Consider the following 22429-nt stretch of genomic DNA (forward strand, 5'->3'; position numbering starts at 1 on the left):
ACGGGTCATCACAGGTGGTATCAGAGCGATGGTCTTAGCGAACCAGGTCTTGCATTAGTGTGTCTAACTAATAGTTGTTTAGATGCATTAGTGGGTCTGGACTTCGACCGTGTCTGCATGTCAAAAGTTTTGCTTATCATTTCGTGTTGAAAATCATCTACTTATCATCCTTAGGAAATTACCTGCTTATCATTCTTAGTCTAGACACTTCTTATTGCATTGATTGCATGAATAGTGTAGAGACAAAATTCAGATCTTAGCGTATCTGTTACTGTAGACTTTATCTGACACGTTTCCTTAATTTCCTCCGTAATCTACGGAATCTTCTGTACTATACATAGATATTCTATGTAATTAGAATATCATCCGATATCCGAAAATCATTTCATAAAATCCTTTACCTAACTGTGCAAGATGAATTCCGCAACCACTTCAAGTTCGTCGAATTCTGATAACTATTCCGATATGGATTTTCACTTGAGCTCCGAAAGCAGTGTAACCTGAATGGATTAACCGATTAGCCATCATCTATTCTGGATGAATTGGGGCTGGGTTCGTAGCTTCCTCAATCATTGGAGACAAGAAAAAGGTGATCATTTTCATCCAAAACATTGCCCTCTTGGCGAAGAAACTGAAGCACTTACCGGCGAACCTGTCCGAAACACCATTTTCTCTCTCATTTCCAGAGTATCTCATCACGATTATATACTATACCAAATTCTAGATCATATTTATCCGCTCGTCCGAACCGACAATCATCACGGTGTAATAGAATAAGTCAACGAGCTTCGCGCTCGGGTAGTGGCTTTGGAGAATATGGTGCAAAGGTTACAAACACCAGCAGCAGCACCAGCAGCATAACCAGTACCACCATCATCAACGCCAACCGTACATTACCACCACCAATAATAACCGCATCGCAAACCTCAACTTCACAATCTGTCACAGGAACATCAACGTCATACGCACCATATATACCAAGGAGTACCAACAACAATAAACGATGAAGTATTGGTCCATAACTTCATTGAAGAAATATTCTGCGAAGAATATATGGTTCCTAATAGTTTTAGAGATTACTTATTCTAGCTCAAACTGAAAATCATATGAGTTTAATATCATATTAACTCATTAAATCCATGATTGCATCTGAAGAAAATATATATGTATATATGTTTTCATAAAGATTGTAATTAAAAATTCTTTTGTACAAACTATTAATGGTGAAAATATTTTAACGGGTAGGTAATACCCGAGGAATATTTAGTTTTCACATTAGTAAGTTACACTGTACATTCTTCGAATCTGATTCAACAGTCATTTACTATCCTACTTACACCTACAGCTATACGAATCGATTCACCACAAAATAACCATTTCCATTCAATTTCATATTTGGATTTTGACTTATCAGAATCCAACAAGTGGCATAATGAAGAAAAACATTGGACAAAATAAAATTTGTTAGAAACAAACGAATTAACTAATTGAAATATTATTAAGAATCCACGCTAACTGTTCCTAGCTAACGGTTCCTAGCTAACTAGTTACATTTTATTTACCTCAATTTAATTATCGCAATTTATATTCTCGCAAATTTATTTATCGTCATTTAATTTCTGTTATTTATTTTACGCACTTAAATATCGGGACACGTATACAAAAGTTTTGACATATCATATCGACGCATGTATATATATTATTTGGAATAACCATAGACACTCTATATGCTGTAATGCTTGAGTTCGCTACACAGGGTGGAGGTTGATTCTACAATAATATATATACTTTGAGCTGTGATCGAGTCTGAGACATGTACACGAATTCTGTAATTGTATATATGTATAATAATATTCTTGGTACATCCTAACACAATAAGTATACAATACGTTTTGATAAATCCTAAGACAATACGTACACAATACGTCTTAGTTAATTCTAAGACAATACGTATACAATACGTCTCTGGGTTGATGCAAAGACAATACGTATACAATACGTCGTGGGGTAATTCTAAGATTATATATATATAAACCGATTATTGGACTATCAACATTGGACAATTAAAAATGAATTAAAATATTAACTATAACATATGAAATTAAACAATTCCTCAAGTTTGCCACTTGATTTCATCTTAAACCTTAATTGTATCATGACGATTATAATTTACGTTCAAACCTTTCATGATTCTTGAAAACACCTCAATCGAAAGGATGAACCAACCGCACTTCATCTACGGAAGAAAAGATTTATGCATATAGTTATGCACCTGGAAAAAAAATTCTCGGAAACTGAGTAAACGTTTAACACGTTTATATGCTAGCTCCTTTGGCATTGTTATTACCGAAAATAACCATGCAATTTCTTTTCAATTTAGCCAAATTTTGTCACAGCTCTAGCAAGACAACTTCGACTTTTCGTTCGAAACAACCTTATTATAATCTTAATATATCGGCGTGCTCTTTTATTGTTACCAGGGAATCTTTTATATTCCACCATATTAACATCAGCGTTTAATCATCTAAAAACACAATCCTCCTAAAGCCACCACGGATTGATAACCGACGATTCAGATATGGCTGCATTAAATGCAGAGGAAACAGTAAAATTGTAGCTGGCCTAAATGGCTAAGAGTTTGATGATAAAGAATGGAGTGTTAGGAACGCTCGATAGAAAATTTGGTACTGAAAAATGGATTGAGCTAACCATGAAGGAGACCAAGGACAAATACAAGGACCAAACCCTATATTCAAAGAATTCAGATAAATCTGGATCCGATGAAATCTTTAGAGAATATCTTGTTCTGAAGTCATGTTAAAATCTTGCGAGAAATTTTTCTTCATCAACTTTCGAACTTAGAAATTCTAAAATATCATCACAAATATCTTCGATATTTCTGAATATATTTTCATAAATATTCTTGTCCGAAAATATATATACTTCTTTGTGCTATCTGTATTCCATTATATTGGAAACTTCTGTAAAATCTAAGTATAAATTATGAATGAATTGTGGAGAAGTGTTGGGAATTGAAGCATGAGTTGGTATAATATAATGACGCCCAGCCAACGTGATTATATTACAGTAAGTCATGCTGAGTTTCTAATGAAATGTGATGATGGTTCACAGTAGATCATACCATCATCATGTGTCATGTTACATAGCTCTTTCATTCTACATAACCTCCGAACATATCAAGAAGATATATTCTTGATAGTTCTATTCTCAGTGATTTTGGTAATTTGACAAATGAATTCGTGCTATTACGTTCTTTCTTGATTAGAACATTAAGTTCATCCGAAACTCCATACTTACGAATTCTGGACCGTTACTCGCTTTACTAGAGGTCGAGAAGAGAAGAAAAAGGCAAAGAGCTCTGAAACATAAGGGAAGATATAAAACCCGACAACAACACAGAATTCATAAACCGTGTACATTAATACGAATAGCAATATAAAGACACGGGAGTATGATAAACACAATAACCCCAAGGTAATAGTAGAAGTGAATAGATTCCTCTGACGGTAAATGGAAAAGAAGAATGACAGATACGATGGTTAGGAAAATATCAAGAATCAGAACTGGATGGAGCATTTCCACAATATTTTGGAAGTAGGAATATAGGAAGAAAGTATAGGAATGGTGAAAATCATGGAACGGAAGAGTTTAATTTATAATGGAAATATCAGACATAGCAATCGAAGTAGATCATCGTATTTAATTGAAGAGATCTTAATCTCCTTATTCACCGAAGAATCAGATCATACTCAGATTTCAAGATTTTCTTTTAAATCCCTTGAATTCCGGAATTCAATCAAGACAACGTCAAAAGTTAAGACGCACCTTATTTTCTAAATTCAACAGTGACTATGTCAAAAGTTAAGACGTACCTTAATTTCTAAATTCAACCAAGACAACGTTAAAAGTTAAGACGAAATTTTATTTCTTCAATTCACTCTTTTGTGATAACTTCACTCGTACGCTTCGAGTGATCGAATTATCTTATCTAAATTACTCAGTATGGATAAAATCCTATTTATCCACTCATATTTGTCATGAAAACCTTATAATTGATATCCATGGCGATCTCGATCAAATTTCGGGGACGAAATTTCTTTAACGGGTAGGTACTGTGACGACCCGGAAATTTCCGACCAAATTTAAGCTTAATCTTTATATAATTTCGACATGATAAGCAAAGCCTGTAAAGCTGAGTCTCAAAATTTTGGAATAGATTACAGGAATGCATTTGCCCTTTGACTATCCTCGACGATTCACGAACTGTTGTGTGTAAATAAAATGTAAATATGTGTATATATATATATATATATGTATATATATATATATATATATATATATATATATATATATATATATATATATATATATATATGTGTGTGTGTGTGTGTATATATATATATGTATGTATGTATATATATATATATATATATATATATATATATATATATATCTTAAATATAATAAATAATCAATAATAGTTATTATATGATATACTATATGGATAATAAATATTACATATGTAATAATACATAAATCTAATACAAGTATAATTATAGTTATAATAATATTATTATTACTTTCAAAATTAATGACAATACTAGTATTATTAATATTATTTTTAAAAAAAATATAAAATCTATAAATGTGAAATTGTTATATATAGGAATTGTTAAAATATTGCTATTACTAAGATTATTATTATTAGTAAAATTTATATTAATATAATTAGTATTATTATTATTTTCATGAATATGAATAATATTGTTATTACCAATTTTATAATTAAAATCGATATTATTATTATAATTACTAATATAATTATTATTATTATTATTATTATTATTTATTGGAAGTAATATATTTTGTTATCTTTAACATTGATAATAAGATCAATATCATTATTATATTATGCATTTCGATTATTATTATTATTATTATTATTTATATCATTATTAATCAGTATTATTATTATTAATTAAAATTATAATTACTTATACATATATTTATTATTACGGATTATGTAAACACCAATTTAGCAGCTGAATCAGTTTTCTTCACAACCAAATCCTAATTTTTTTTTCTTCAATATTCGTTTTTTGGTCTGCTAAAATCCAAATGATCGATCACTTTATCTTTTTCAATTCAAGAATTCATACAATTCTTGTTACACTTAGCTATTAAACTGTGTCATGATTTTGTTTTGTGTCCATCAGCTGGTACATATTGATTCTAATCTCTCCATTTACAAACAAATTCAGTTAGGGATCAAATCAAACTTTTTATTTCTTTTTATTTTATTTTCTTTATTGCCTGTACAATTAAATAATTCTGTGATTTTCCTCCTACTACAATACAACCATTAATCGAATCTTGATACAGAACAAATTTCTTTACTTACATTCTATAAAGACTATGATGCAATTCAATAAGAAAGGGAAAATAAAAACACCACCATCTTCTTCTCCTGAATTATTACTTCGGCAACATTCATCACCTTCAAATACCTCTTTCTTCTTTATTAGTCAACCATTACAAAAACTTGACCACAAACCATCATCATAATCACTTCAAAATTTCTATTATTGCTCCCTTTTATTTTTGCTCAACAGCCTTGACTACCATTTTAAACTCGTTTTTCCTGTTTTTCCAATTGTAAAGAAACCCACTTGTTCAACCAATCATAACAATCACCATCGAAGCCAAGGTACCGCTACAATTTTTATTTCTGGTCTATGTATAAATCATATCCGTCACCTTCATCAACTTGCAACCATCAAAACTGCCATGTTTCTGTTTGATTATCGAGAATCAAGATAGCCCAAACTGTAATTGATTGTTTATATTTCTTGCTTTCTGTTTGATTGTAAACAACCACAAACCAACTACCAAAATTTGCTGCTGCTACTCGAAATTATAACCATCACAAACATCGGATAAGCATTTATATATATATATATATATATATATATATATATATATATATATATATATATCCTTTTCATGAAACCCAAAGGATAGTGGATACCGACATTGAATCAACTTTAGCCTAGTGGAACGAATATTTGATTAAAGTGCCAAGAGAGGTAGACAAATTTCCTGCATGAAATCCATAAATTGAGGCAACATGCAACATACTTTTCCATTATTATATTAGTCAAGTGTCGACTAAACAAGTGGGTATCGAAGGAACTTCATACCTTTTTAATTTTTTTATTATTCGTTCCATTACACTGGCCAGGAAACAAGATCGTTTTTGTTTTATGCTATCGGACTGCAGTGGGCCATTTCATTTTCTTTCGGTTTTACATTTTTTTTTTAGGCCGAAAACATTGTCTTGATGGTTGGGCCGTGAGGGAGTTAAAATCCACAAAGGGAGTCGAGCTAGTGACGTGTGGAGCAAAAAGAATGAGTATTATGATGATAAATATAATATTACGCTTATAATAATGATGAGATATGCGATTAGATGATGAACGAGATCATAAGTGGTGATGATTAATATGATGTAATGAATAAGATGGATACTTAATTAAAGGATCATAAATGATATCGATTATGGTGATAAAGCTAGATTAAAGATGATGAAAGGGTGGGATGATGTTGATGATTTGGATTTTAAGGAGAAAAAGGAATTAGAATAATACGGGTTATAGGAATATAATGACGTAATTAAAACAAAAACGCATAGGCAGTGCAATGGATATTATCGGGTTAGCGGGACGTCGCGGGTTCAAACCGAACTTGGGCATTTTTTTTTTTAAAGGGCTACTTCTTTGAGGTAGTTTTCTATTATTATTATTGGTATTATTATTATTATTATTATTATTATTATTATTATTATTATTATTATTATTATTATTATTATTATTATTATTATTATTACTACTACTACTTTGTAAATAATACAACTTATTATTACTTTCATTAACATTAGTATTATCATCATTTTTATTACTATTAATATTATTTATATATTTAATAAAGATTTTATATAAAAATATATATATATATGACCTAACAATATTAACAATTTTTGTAATAAATATCAATTATCTATTTAAAATAAAAAAATAAAATAAATATATCTAATTAAATTATTAATGACACTTATAATATATTAAAAATAACAACTATATCACTAATAATATGTAAATTTGTTGATTACAACTATATGTGTTAATATATATACCTGATATAGGTTCGTGAATTCGAGGCCAACTCTACACTTGTTAAATGTCGTCATATGTATTTTTACTACAAAATACAGTATGGTGAGTTTTCATAGCTCCCTTTTTATATATATTTTTGGGCTGAGAATACATGCGTATTTTATAACTGTTTTACGAAATGGACACAAGTACTAAAAACATATTCTACGTTGAGTTGTACCACTTTTCATATCTTTCCTAATAGCTTGGTAACTAATATTTACATGTTGTAAGAACATGTAAGCGCGAATCCTATTGATAGATCTATCAGGTTTGACCACCCCAACCGGGCTAGTCGCTCTAGTATCGTAAACGGTTGCATAGTACTTCATTTTTACTACACTTGGTACAGTGTAGGGAGATTTTATAATAAAGGGAATATGCCACATTAATTGTTAAGTATGGTTACCGAAGCGCTCAACAACTTATAGAATACTTTATACACTTGCGAGTGTACATATATTTATAAACGGAAATCTTGTGGTCTATTAATATATTGAAATGATTGTTATGATAAACCTATGAACTCACCAACCTTTTGGTTGACACTTTTAAGCATGTTTATTCTCAGGTATGAAAGAAATCTTCCGCTGTGCATTTGCTCATATTACATGGAGTCGTTCATGGCATATTTAAGTCAGTACCTCGCAATGGGACCAAATGTTGAAGACTTCATCCAGGAGGATTAGGACGGGTCATCACACCCTTGTTGAACTTGGTAACCTAAGAATCGGTGTTTATTATAATTGCCACCAATTGACGCGAATCCTAAAGATAGATCTATGGGCCATTGACAAGCCCCAGTCAGAGAATTTGAACTGCTTTAGTACTTCGATATTTATATATGGGGATATTCTAGATGCATTTGTTAATGTCGGTAACCAGATGTTCAACCATACGAATGATTTTTTATGCAGATTGCATGTTATTGAAAGATGAAATCTTGTGGTCTATTATTACAATTTGATATATAGGTTAAACCTATAACTCACCAACATTTTTTGTTGACGTTTAAAGCATGTTTATTCTCAGATGATTATTAAGAGCTTCCGCTGTTGCATGCTAATATATGGACAAGATTTGGTGTCAGCATGCTTGTATAATATTGTTTAAAACTGCATTCGAGATTTACTTTGTTGTAACATATTAATATTGTAAACCAATATGTATTGGTAGTGTGTAAGTGTGATATTTTTAGATTATCATTTCTGATAATCTAGGTGGTGTCCTTTTAACCTTGTCGATAAAATACAGGTTATGGTTTGTTTTAAAAACGAATGCAGTCTTTGAAAAACGTCTCATATAGAGGTCAAAACCTCGCAACGAAATCAATTAATATGGAACGTTTATAATCAATATGAACGGGACATTTTAGTTGGTATCAGAGCGTTGGTCTTAGAGAACCAGAATTTTTGCATTAGTGTGTCTTACCGAGTTTGTTAGGATGCATTAGTGAGTCTGGACTTCGACCGTGTTTTTCTTCAAAAACGATTGCTTAACATTTTTTGTTGGAAACTATATATTATTAACATGTAAATATTATGTGATATATTAATCTCTTAACGTGTTTGATATTATGTGATAGATGTCTACCTCTAGTACAAATCATATCGACTCACCTAATAATAATTAAGAGTCGAATATACTTTAGGAAGATTCACAAATTCCCGAAGAGGAACCGGAAGAGGAGGAACCGGAAGAGGAGGAACCGGGAGAAGAGGAACCGGAAGAGGAAGAACCGGAAAAAGAAGAGGTTCTGGAGGAAGAAATATTGATACCTACAGTAAATCGTTTAAATAAAAGAAAATCCTCAACCAACGAACCAAAGTCAAAAATGGTCAATGGTGTTTCCGCCAAGGAAGCAAAATATTGGGAAGATTACCAATTTTCCGATGAATCGGATCCCGATGAGGATTCCGATGATGTTATAGAAATTATTTCGACCCAATTTAATAAAGCAAAAGAAAATAATAAGGGAAAAGGTATAAAAATAGAGAAACCTGATTCCAACCCCGATGAACTTTATATGTATCGGCAACGTCCGTATTTCCTAAAATATAACAATAACCCGAGAACCTCTAAACCACCAGGTTTTTCTAAACCATTGTGAAAAACGACGGCTCGTATAAGAGGAACACCATATATCCTTAGAAAATTGGGAAAACGAACCAAGTCCAAAGAAATCAGTGATTCAGATTAGAGGGTTGTAATTATGTTGTGTATTATATGTATTGTAGTGTGCTTGTACTTTTATATTCTATGTAAAAATTGCTTGTATTGTTTGATAATTATTTTTTTTTACGAATCTAATCCTTGTCTATTTTACAGTATAAAAACAAAATGGACATTAAGGGTAGACAACCGAATATTTTAAAAGACCTACCAGAGGATATGATTGAGGAAATCTTGTCTAGAGTCAGTCAGAATTCATCAGCACAATTAGTTATGGCGAAATTAACTTGTCAAACATTTGAAAGACTTTCCAGAAATGCCTTATTTTATAAAAGGCTTTCCTTTGATAGGTGGGGTATATCACATTGGGGAGACTGTAAGTTACACCGTGTTTTCTTTAAAGCGTTAAATGCGGGGAGCCCAAATGCAATTTTACGCTACGGGTTAAGAACCTATTTTGACTCAACATATCCCAACATAGGATTTTGTGAGTTAGAAAGAGCTTCTAACATACAACATAAAGAAGCATGTTATACTTGCGGGTTAGTGATGTTCGCTTCTTACCAAAATGAGAAAAAGAACATCGGATTACAACTTTTAAATAAAACCTTCCCACAAGTGACGGACTTAGTAGTTGGGGTAAGAAATAAGGTTTTTAGATTGCTATGAGGCTGTTGGGCATTACGAAACCCTCGTCCTTTTGACGACATGACAACATGCTGCCTAGCCAATGGTTATAACGGTTACTTTCCACAAGATCAAGGATGGGAAGTCGTCTTAGTAAAACCTGAATGTTGTTTCTGGACTTATGGATTACGTGTCTTTATTTCTTTTGCTGAACAACTTGCGTATTAACTAGAATTGCCTTTATAGCTGCCGAGTAGCAAAGTTATTATGTGCTATATTTCATCCTATATGTATAATAGCGGTATTGTAAGTTTGTAAAATTTTGTATAATATTTGAACGCGAAATTTTATTATAATCAGTTTTTTTTATATAGAATTGTAGTAGTTGAATTGTATATTAGCTACTAAGTATGAACTTAACGGGTAGGTACTACCCGAATTAAAACTATAAAACGCTAATATGAAGAAAAAGCTTTTATAAATGAGTTCATACTATGCTACGAAATACTATTGACTACTCTTAAAAATTCTATATGATTAACTTAATTCTTTTGGGCTATTTTTGAAGGAAATGGCACCGACGACTCGTCAGAATTTGAACATGAGCGAGGAAGACTTCCGTGTTTTCCTTGCTGCGAACATAGCCGTAGTGCAGGCTGCAATGCAAAATAACAACAATAACTCTGGTTCTAGTAGTGGAACTAATCCCACAAGAAATCGTGTAGGATTCTCCTACAAAGAATTCACTGCCTGCAAACCTTTGGAATTCGATGGAACCGAAGGACCAATTGGATTGAAACAGTGGACCGAGAAAGTCGAATCGGTGTTTTCCATAAGTAAGTGTACTGAAGAGGACAAAGTTAAGTACGCTATGCATACCTTCACAGGTACTGCGTTAACGTGGTGGAACACCTATCTTGAACAGGTAGGACAAAATGCTGCTTACGCACTGCCATGGTCGGCATTCAAGCAACTGATGAATGAGCAGTACCGTCCTAGAAATGAAGTCAATAAGCTCAAGGTAGAGCTTAGAGAGTTACGAACACAAGGGTTCGACATTACCACATATGAACGACGATTCACAGAGTTGTGCCTATTATGTCCAGGAACGTTCGAAGATGAAGAGGAGAAGATCGACGCGTTTATTAAAGGGTTACCAGTAAAGATTCAAGAAGATGTGAGTTCACACGATCCCGCTTCCATACAAAAGGCAAGTCGAATGGCTCATAAACTCATAAATCAGATCGAGGGAAGAATTAAAGAACAGGCGGCCGAAGAAGCCAACACGAAACAACTCAATAGGAAGTGGGAGGAAAATGGTGACAAGAATCACCAGTACAACAACAATAAAAATTGCAACAATTATCCCAACAACCGCAACAACAATCGCAATTGTAACATCCCGTGTTTTTTCGTTAAATTTATTTTTAACACCGTCTTTTTTTTAGATAATATCTTTTGTTATCTAAATTCGTGTCTTTCGTTAACTAACGTTCTTAATATTTCCGTTTTTTGATTATAACATCTCTCGATTACTCTAGCCATTTAAAATATTCGTTTGGTTAATTCACACACCCGCATCCGAAATTGAGGGACTAGTTTTGCCACTTGACCAAAGAGGTGGCTAGTAGTTGACTAGTCAACCACCTCACCACCTCCACTCATTCATTCATCTCTTTCTTTCTTTCTTACTTCCTCTTTTTCTCTCAAACACTCAAACAAGAATTCATCATCCATTTCACATCTAGGAAGCTCACAACAAATCCGACTACATATTTGGAATCCTCTCTTCATCCTCTACAACTTGATACCAATTTCATCCATTTTGGGTAACTTTCTAAAATCACTAGATTTCTTGTTCTTGATTTTTTGACTTGAAATAATGTTAATTAGTGTATATGGCTCGTGTCTAGCATGAATATATGATTTATTTGCTCGATCTTGTTGTTTTGCATAAACTAGCATGAACTTGAAATGGGTTTGTTTAATCTTGAGTTTTGAGTGATTAAATGTTGTTTAAATGTTAAAGTTTATGTATTAAATGTGTTACTAGCATCATTAGCTTCAATTTGATGTGTTGGTTGATTTAGAAAAGCTTCATTTGCAAAATGGTTGAATACATGATTTTGGTTAGGGTTTGATGAACTTTAAAATGAACTTTTGACGCATTTCATGCTATGAAATGTTGTTAGTAAGTTTTTAGTTGTATTTTATGTTTCATTACCTTCAAAACGGCATATCGTATGTGTAAATTGGATTCCCGAATCACCATTTGTATTTTTGAGCTTGAAACGTTAAATAATGATCTTTCGGCGAGATTTTGGTAATTGTAAATGTTGGATTTGTTTAATGAAATGTGTTTAGTTGTATTCCTTGTTAAATTATCTTTCCAACGATATAAGATACGTGTTTTGAATGTTTACGGTTCATAAGTTATGTTTGTTTGAAGTTTGGTTCGAGCCTACACATGAAAACAGCCCAGAATTTCTGTCAGGCATATGGAGCAGCGCGCCGATTTCTGAGCGTAGCGCCGAATGCCTACAAAATGACACTGAGGCTTTGCCTTGAAACGGAGCGGCGCGCCACTTATCTGAGCAGAGCGCCATTTGCCTGTTGTCCAAAAAGTCTCATTTACGTTAAACTCTAACTATGCTACGCACCTCCGATTAACATGAAACTTGGCCAACATACTTATATATGCTTATCTTTCATAGAAAAATTGTCGGATACTCGACCCCGTTGACTTTGACTTTGACCAAGTTTGACTTTTAGTCAAACTTAACCAAACACTTATGCAATCGTTCTAACGTGCTTTTATACTTATATCTTGCATGAAACTTGACAAAGTGATTCACATGCTATATATTCGAGTCGTAACGAGCCATAGGACTAATTGAACACATTTCGCCCGACCTTGAGTCGTAACCGGTTAATTGATACAACTTATTTGTTTACGTCAATACTAAACAACTTTCATTGCACAACGTTTAATTTCTAATACTTTGGCGTGCTACTACGGTGAGATCATAGTCCCACATTTTCAACAACTTTTATACTTTTAAATCGTGGGCTGAGAAACATATACTTTGTTACATCTTGTACTACTTAATTTTATGTTTTGAACACAAGTCCGATGAAACAAACATTCCATAGCGAGTTTGAACAAAAATCCTCAATTCGATTATCATTAGTTACACTTGCCGGGTGTAAGCGGGAACTTATGTTGTATGGCCATACGGGTTTGACAAACCCTCATTCGGACGGTTCGCTACCGTTATTTCGGATGAAATATATTTTCGAGAAACAGTGTATGTTCTAACACTATTGTGATGGGGTTCTATGGAAGGAAAGTTAAGCCTTGATAATTGGGTGCTCACGAACTTATTTTGGAATGCAAACTATTTGGATGATCAATTTTATGGGAATACTAAATCTTGTGGTTCAAAAATAACGTTTATTACTACATCTATGATTTCACCAAGGTTTTTCATTGACGGTTTTCTATATGTTTCTCAGGTTCATATTTGGCTACTTGATACATGCTTCCGCACTTTGATTACTTGCTTGGAGTCAAGCATACATGCTTACGCTAGGGATAGCACTTTTGGATTCAAACTTAAAGCATACATATTTACGTTATTTATAGCAACCGTGATTTTCAACTTATTATGTCGCAAGTTATTTCATTTATACTTTCCAACTTTTGTAAACTTAAACTTGTTGTTGAACCGTTTGGTAAACTAAACTTTGTAAGTCTTGTACGTTTCAAATGAATGCGACATAATTTTGGTCAAACGCTTCTCATATAGGGACTACGACCACGTAACGGGACCTAAGTTAACGACGCCGTCAATGAAGATTTTGTCAGGTCGTTACATCAATAATAATCGCAATCCTAACAATACCTACAACAAACGTCCCAACAACAACAACTACAACAACCGTTCCAACAACAATAACAATCCCAACAACAACCAAATCAATAACAACTATGGCAACAACAATCAGAACAATAAATGTCTAAGGTGTGGAGGGTTTCATCCAGATAAGTTCTGTGTAGTAGTGTGTACCAAGTGTAATAGAACCGGACATAGTGTAACGAAGTGTGATGTCTATGGACCAAAGGCATATAAAAATAAAAGAACAACTAATTCCATTATTTGTTACGGATGCGGAAAGCTGGGCCATTTCAGCAAAGCATGCCCTAATCAAGGGAATAATAATGGGCAAGGCCGTGGACAAGTCTTCAACATTAATTCAGCAGAAGCGCAGGAAGACCCGGAGCTAGTTACGGGTACGTTTCTTATTGACGACAAATCTGCTTATGTTTTATTTGATTCGGGTGCTGATAGAAGCTATATGAGTAGAGATTTTTGTGCTAAATTAAGTTGCCCATTTACGCCTTTGGATAGTAAATTTTTACTCGAATTAGCAAACGGTAAACTAATTACAGCAGATAAAGTATGTCGGGATAGAGAAATTAAACTGGTTGACAAAACATTTAAAATTGATTTAATACCAGTAGAGTTAGGGAGTTTTGATGTAATAATTGGAATGGACTGGTTGAAAAAGGTGAGAGCAGAAGTCATTTGTTACAAAAATGCGATTCGCATTGTGCGTAAAAAAGGAAAACCTTTAATGGTGTACGAAGAAAAGAATAACGCGAAATTAAATCTTATTAGTAGTATGAAGGCGCAAAAACTAATAAGAAAAGGTTGTTACGTCATTCTAGCACACATCAAAGAAGTTAAACCTGAAGAAAAGAACATCAGTGATGTTCCCGTCGCAAAAGAATTTCCCGATGTATTTCCGAAAGAATTACCGGGATTACCCCCACATCAATCCGTTGAATTTCAAATAGACCTTGTACCAGGAGCTGCACCAATAGCTCGTGCTCCATACAGACTCGCACCCAACGAAATGAAAGAATTACAAAGTCAATTACAGGAAATTTTAGAGCGTGGTTTCATTCGACCAAGTACATCACCGTGGGGAGCTCCTGTTTTGTTTGTCAAGAAGAAGGATGGTACATTTAGGTTGTGTATCGACTACCGAGAGTTGAATAAACTTACCATCAAGAACCGCTACCCACTACCGATAATCGACGATTTATTTGATCAACTACAAGGCTCGTCACTTTATTTGAAGATTGATTTACATTCTAGGTATCATCAAATGCGGGTGAAGGAGGATGATATTCCAAAGACTGCTTTTAAGACGCGTTACGGTCATTACGAGTTTATGATTATGCCGTTTGGATTTACTAACGCACCAGCTGTGTTCATGGACTTCATGAACCGAGTGTGTGGGCTATATCTTGACAAGTTTGTCATTGTTTTCACCGATGACATACTTATTTACTCGAAGAATGATCAAGAGCACGAAGAACATTTGAGAAAAGTGCTAGAGTTGTTAAGGAAAGAAAAACTGTACGCTAAGTTTTCAAAGTGTGCATTTTGGTTAGAAGAAGTTCAATTCCTAGGTCATATAGTGAACAAAGATGGTATTCAGGTGGATCCAGCAAAGATTGAAACCGTTGAAAAGTGGGAAACCCCGAAAAATCCGAAGCATATACGCCAATTTTTAGGGCTGGCTGGTTATTACAGGAGATTCATCCAAGATTTTTCCAAAATAGAAAAACCCTTGACTGCATTAACGCATAAAGGGAAGAAATTTGAATGGAAGGATGAACAAGAGAAAGCATTTCAATTGTTGAAGAAAAATTTAACTACGGCACCTATATTGTCATTACCTGAAGGGAATGATGATTTTGTGATATACTGTGACGCCTCAAAGCAAGGTCTCGGTTGTGTATTAATGCAACGAATGAAGGTAATTGCTTATGCGTCTAGACAATTGAAGATTCATGAGCAGAATTATACGACGCATGATTTGGAATTAGGCGCAGTTGTTTTTGCATTAAAGACTTGGAGGCACTATTTATATGGGGTCAAAAGTATTATATATACCGACCACAAAAGTCTTCAACACATATTTAATCAGAAACAACTGAACATGAGGCAGAGCAGGTGGATTGAATTGTTGAATGATTACGACTTTGAGATTCATTACCACCCAGGGAAGGCAAATGTGGTAGCCGACGCCTTGAGCAGAAAGGACAGATAACCCATTCGAGTAAAAGCTATGAATATAATGATTCACAATAACCTTACTACTCAAATAAAGGAGGCGTAACAAGGAGTTTTAAAAGAGGGAAATTTAAAGAATGAAATACCCAAAGGATCAGAGAAGCACCTTAATATTCGGGAAGACGGAACCCGGTATAGGGATGAAAGAATTTGGGTACCAAAATTTGGAGATATGAGAGAAATGGTACTTAGAGAAGCTCATAAAACCAGATACTCAATACATCCTGGAACGGGGAAGATGTACAAGGATATCAAGAAACATTTTTGGTGGCCGGGTATGAAAGCCGATGTTGCTAAATACGTAGGGGAATGTTTGACGTGTTCTAAGGTCAAAGCGGAGCATCAGAAACCATCAGGTCTACTTCAACAACCCAAAATCTCGGGATGGAAATGGGAAAACATTACCATGAATTTCATCACTAAATTGCCAAGGACTGCAAGTGGTTTTGATACTATTTGGGTAATAGTTGATCGTCTCACCAAATCAGCACACTTCCTGCCAATAAGAGAAGATGACAAGATGGAGAAGTTAGCACGACTGTATTTGAAGGAAGTCATCTCCAGACATGGAATACCAATCTCTATTCTCTCTGATAGGGATGGCAGATTTATTTCAAGATTCTGGCAGATATTACAGCAGGCATTAGGAACTCGTCTAGACATGAGTACTGCTTATCATCCACAAACTGATGGGCAGAGCAAAAGGATGATACAAACGTTTAAAGACATGCTAAGAGCATGTGTTATTGATTTTGGAAACAGTTGGGATCGACACCTTCTGTTAGCAGAATTTTCCTATAACAACAGCTACCATTCAAGCATTAAAATGACGCTGTTTGAAGCACTTTATGGTAGAAAGTGCAGGTCTCCAATTTGTTGGAGTGAAGTGGGGGATAGACAGATTACGGGTCCGGAGATAATACAAGAAACTACCGAGAAAATCATCCAAATTTAACAACGGTTTAAAACCGCCCAAAGTTGACAAAAGAGCTACACTGACATTAAAAGAAAAGATATAGAATTTGAAATTGGAGAGATGGTCATGCTTAAAGTTGCACCTTGGAAAGGCGTGTTTGATTTGGTAAACGAGGGAAATTAAATCCAAGGTATATTGGACCATTCAAGATTATTGATCGTGTCGGACCAGTTGCTTACCGACTTGAGTTACCTCAACAACTTGCGACTGTACATAACACTTTTCGCATCTCGAATTTGAAGAAATGTTTTGCTAAAGAAGATCTCACTATTCCGTTAGACGAAATTCAAATCAACGAAAAACTTCAATTCATCGAAGAACCCGTCGAAATAATGGATCGTGAGGTTAAAAGACTTAAGCAAAATAAGATACCAATTGTTAAGGTTCGATGGAATGCTCATAGAGGACCTGAGTTCACCTGGGAATGAGAAGATCAGATGAAGAAGAAATACCCGCACTTATTTCCAGAAGATACGTCAACGCCTCCAACTGCTTAAAATTTCGGGACGAAATTTATTTAACGGTTAGGTACTGTAGTGACCCGAACTTTTCCATGTTTATATATATTTAATGAATTTGATATTTACATGATTAAGTGTTTCCAACATGTTAAGCAATCAAACTTGTTAAGACTTGATTAATTGAAATAGGTTTTATATAGACAATTGACCACCCAAGTTGACCGGTGATTCACGAACGTTAAAACTTGTAAAAACTATATGATGACATATATATGGTTATATATATAGTTAACATGATATTATAATAAGTAAGTATCTCATTAGGTATTTTAACAATGAGATATATACATAAAAATGAGACTATTGAATTAAGAAACTCGAAAACGATATATATAACGATTATCGTTATAACAACTTCTTACTAAATACATATGAATCATATTAAGATATTGATACACTATGTTTAATCATGATAAATGATAAGTAAACATGTCATTAAGTGTATTAACAATGAACTACATATGTAAAAAACAAGACTACTAAGATATAATAATACATCATATTATCATGATAATATAATAATTTAACATCTCTTTTGATATAATAAACAATGGGTTAACAACATTTAACAAGATCGTTAACCTAAAGGTTTCAAAACAACACTTACATGTAACCACTAACGATGACTTAATGACTCAGTTAAAATGTATATACATGTAGTGTTTTAATATGTATTCATACACTTTTTAAAGACTTCAAGACACTTATCAAAGTACTTCTACTTAACAAAAATGCTTACAATTACATCCTCATTCATTTTCATCAACAATTCTACTCGTAGTCATTCAGTATTCGTATCCGTATTATACACAGCTTCTAGACGTACTTACTATGAGTATATACCAATAGGAACTAGCATGGGATTCCACTCTTGATTATGTCATGCATGACTAATCAAATTTAACTTCTACCATGAACTAGTCAACTAACTAGAACTCCTTTTAACCCCACTCACCACTCATCATTCACCACTCACCAATCAATCCATTTCACATCCAATTCTCTTTCTAACTCTCTCTCAACACCTACACACACTTATGAACGAATTTTTCCAGTAAACTAATCATCATCTTCATCAAAAATTACTTCAAGAATCAAGCTATAATCATCATGGGAAGAACACTTCAAGAACACTTCAAAAATCCTTTCAAGTTTACTAGTTTACTTCCAAGCTTTCTAATCCATTCCAAGTAATCATCTAAGATCAAGAAACCTTTGTTATTTATAGTAGGTTATCTTTCTAATATAAGGTAATACTCATATTCAAACTTTGATTCAATTTCTATAACTTTAACAATCTTATTTCGAGTGGAAATCTTACTTGAACTTGTTTTCGGGTCATGATTTTGCTTCAAGAACTTTCAAGCCATCCAAGGATCCTTTGAAGCTAGATCTATTTTTCTCATTTCCAGTAGGTTTATACACAAAACCTGAGGTAGTAATGATGTTCATAACATCATTCGATTCATATATATAAAACTACCTTATTCGAAGGTTTAAACTTGTAATCACTAGAACATAGTTTAGTTAATTCTAAACTTGTTCACAAACAAAAGTTAATCCTTCTAACTTGACTTTTAAAATCAACTAAACACATGTTATATATCTATATGATATGCTAACTTAATGATTTAAAACCTGAAAACACGAAAAACACCGTAAAACCGGATATACGCCGTCGTAGTAACACCGCGGGCTGTTTTGGGTTAGTTAATTAAAAACTATGATAAACTTTGATTTAAAAGTTGTTCTTCTGAGAAAATGATTTTTCTTATGAACATGAAACTATATCCAAAAATCATGGTTAAACTCAAAGTAGAAGTATGTTTTCCAAAATGGTCATCTAGACGTCGTTCTTTCGACTGAAATGACTACCTTTACAAAAATGACTTGTAACCTATATTTTTGACTATAAACTTATACTTTTTATGTTTAGATTCATAAACTTAAGTTCAATATGTAACCATAGCAACTTGAATCACTCAAAACGGATTTAAAACGAAGAGGTTATGGGTAAAACAAGATTGGATAATTTTTCGTGTTGTAGCTACGTGAAAATTGGTAACAAATCTATGTTAATCATATCCTAGCTAACTCATATTGTATTATACATGTATTCTAATATATTATGTAATCTTGGGATACCATAGACACGAATACAATGTTTTGACATATCATATCGACCCATCTATATATATATTTCAGAACAACCATAGACACTCTATATGCAGTATTGTTGGAGTTAGCTATACAGGGTTGAGGTTGATTCCAAAATATTATATATACTTTGAGTTTTGATCTAGCCTGATGTCATACCCCGTCCAAAATCTCCCGAACAAATACAATAACATATGATACCATCGCGATGAACGGACCTCTATATGCCTTGAACGACTCCATGTAATGTCTCTAAAATGAGTAAATGCACAGCCGAAGGTTTCTTTCATACCTGAGAAAAAACATGCTTTAAAGTGTCAACCAAAAGGTTGGTAAGTTCATAAGTTTATCATAAAACAGTAAAATTTATCATTTTGATAGACCACAAAATTTAAATCATGCATGGTACAAATGGGCCCGAATCCTATACCCACCTGTAATGTACATGCTATATCTTTTAAATACAGTACATATTTCTCGTGTACGAAACCATTTTCATAAATCATAGTAACCGTACACATATTTTGTACACAAAAATAACATACACATAACCTGTGTATAAAATCATTCTCTCGATACATAACATTCATATCAATTGGTGGCAATTATCATGTCCACATAATTCAACGGTGGCAATTATCATGTCCACATAATTCAACGGTGGCAATTATCATGTCTACATAATTCAACGGTGGAAATTATCATGTCCACATAATTCAATAATAATCCGCAGAACTTCTGTCTGCATAATAATTCATTCGAGGAATGTTTTGCTTGTGTCTATCTCGTCAAACATTTATAAAAGCATTTCATGTATTCGCAGTTCAAAATATATTTCAAAAGCATTTAATAAAGCAGTTGTAAAAATAGCGCATGTATTTTGAGTCCCAAAAATGTAAAGAGTAAAAGGGAATCAAATGAAACTCACGCATATAATTATTGTAAAACGGTTAATAAAGCATTTGCATGTATTCTCAGCCCAAAATGTAATGAGCAAAAAGGGAGCAAATGAACTCACGCATATAATTATTGTAAAACAGTTAATAAAACATTTGCATGTATTCTCAGTCCCAAAAATGTAAAGAGTAAAAGGGGAAGTAAATGAAACTCACCATACTGTATTTTGTAGTAAAAATACATATGACGTCATTTAACAAGTGTAAGGTTGACCTCGGATTCACGAACCTATATTATTCATATATTTATTAAAACATAAACTTGTAATCGAACAAGTTTAGACATTATTATTATTTGTTACCTTATTAATTTATATTTTAATAACTTAATTAGATATATTTATGTTTACATACATTAAATAGATAGTTAATATTTATTACAAAAATATTAATATAGTTACGTTTTATGTCATAAATATATTTTTTATATAAAGAACCTTTATTTGATATTATAATAATACTAATAATAATAATGATAAAAATAATACTAATTATACTAAAAATCTTGATAAATCTAATAATACCAATAATGATAATTTTATTAATAACAATGTTAATTTTAATAATAGTGATACTACTAATAATATTCTTATTGATATTACTAATACTAATGTTAATAATAATAATAATCTTAAAATCATGTTAATACTAATGATAATAATAATAAAAATGATAAAAAATATTAATAATAATGATAATACTAATAATAATAATAGTGTTAATGATAATAATAATAATAATAATAATAATAATAATAATAATAATAATAATAATAATAATAACAACAACAAATGATATTAATGATAGTAATCCTAATAGTTAACTTAACAATTATAACAATAATAAAAAAAAAAAAAATAATAATAATAATAATAATAATAATAATAAGAAATATACCCTTTAAAAGCTTTTCCAAAATAAATGCCCCAGACAAGGTTTGAACCCACGACCTCTCATTCCTCGACCACACCCCTAACAATCTAATCTATTTCATGTTCTCGAAATTGATTCCAGATTAATTCCTTTTAACCTCTAAATCCGTCCCAGTCAGTCCACCAGCAGGCCCAACTAAAATAAAAAAGAATATCAGCCCACTATTCTTCACAAGCCCAATATCAATCATTTAACCCTACTGAAGCCCGATCCCAAAGGAAAAATGAAAACAGAAATAGTGGCCTGGTGGTTTACGGTTTTATTTTGTTTTTTTTTTTTTTAAATGGCGAATTGGATACAGCATTTTCTTGGATACCTTTATTAAGTGGGTTATCTGATTAACATGTCGGCCACAATAAAAAAAGTTACGCCATATCAGTAAGGATATAAAATCTTGTTTGCAAACTCCCTTTTTTTTATTTATAGAGGCTTTGTGTTAGGGTAAAATAAAAAAATAAAAATAAAACAGTAATAGGGTTTGGGTTGCAAGAGGTGATCGTAGGTTTCAATCAAAGTAGGAGAAGAAAACTAATATGAACAAGCTGCAGTTCTAACGTCATCTTTATCTATCACTCATCAGCTCTTATATGGTTCGTCATCAATATTATTTTCATTACCCATTCGAATTAAACCGAAACATAACAGTTAGCAGATTTCCATAGTAGTAATTTATGGTGGTTCGTGGGATTTTAATGGAGGTGGTTCT

Source organism: Rutidosis leptorrhynchoides, chromosome 10 (assembly GCF_046630445.1).
Source record: "Rutidosis leptorrhynchoides isolate AG116_Rl617_1_P2 chromosome 10, CSIRO_AGI_Rlap_v1, whole genome shotgun sequence".
Lineage (NCBI taxonomy): Eukaryota > Viridiplantae > Streptophyta > Magnoliopsida > Asterales > Asteraceae > Rutidosis > Rutidosis leptorrhynchoides.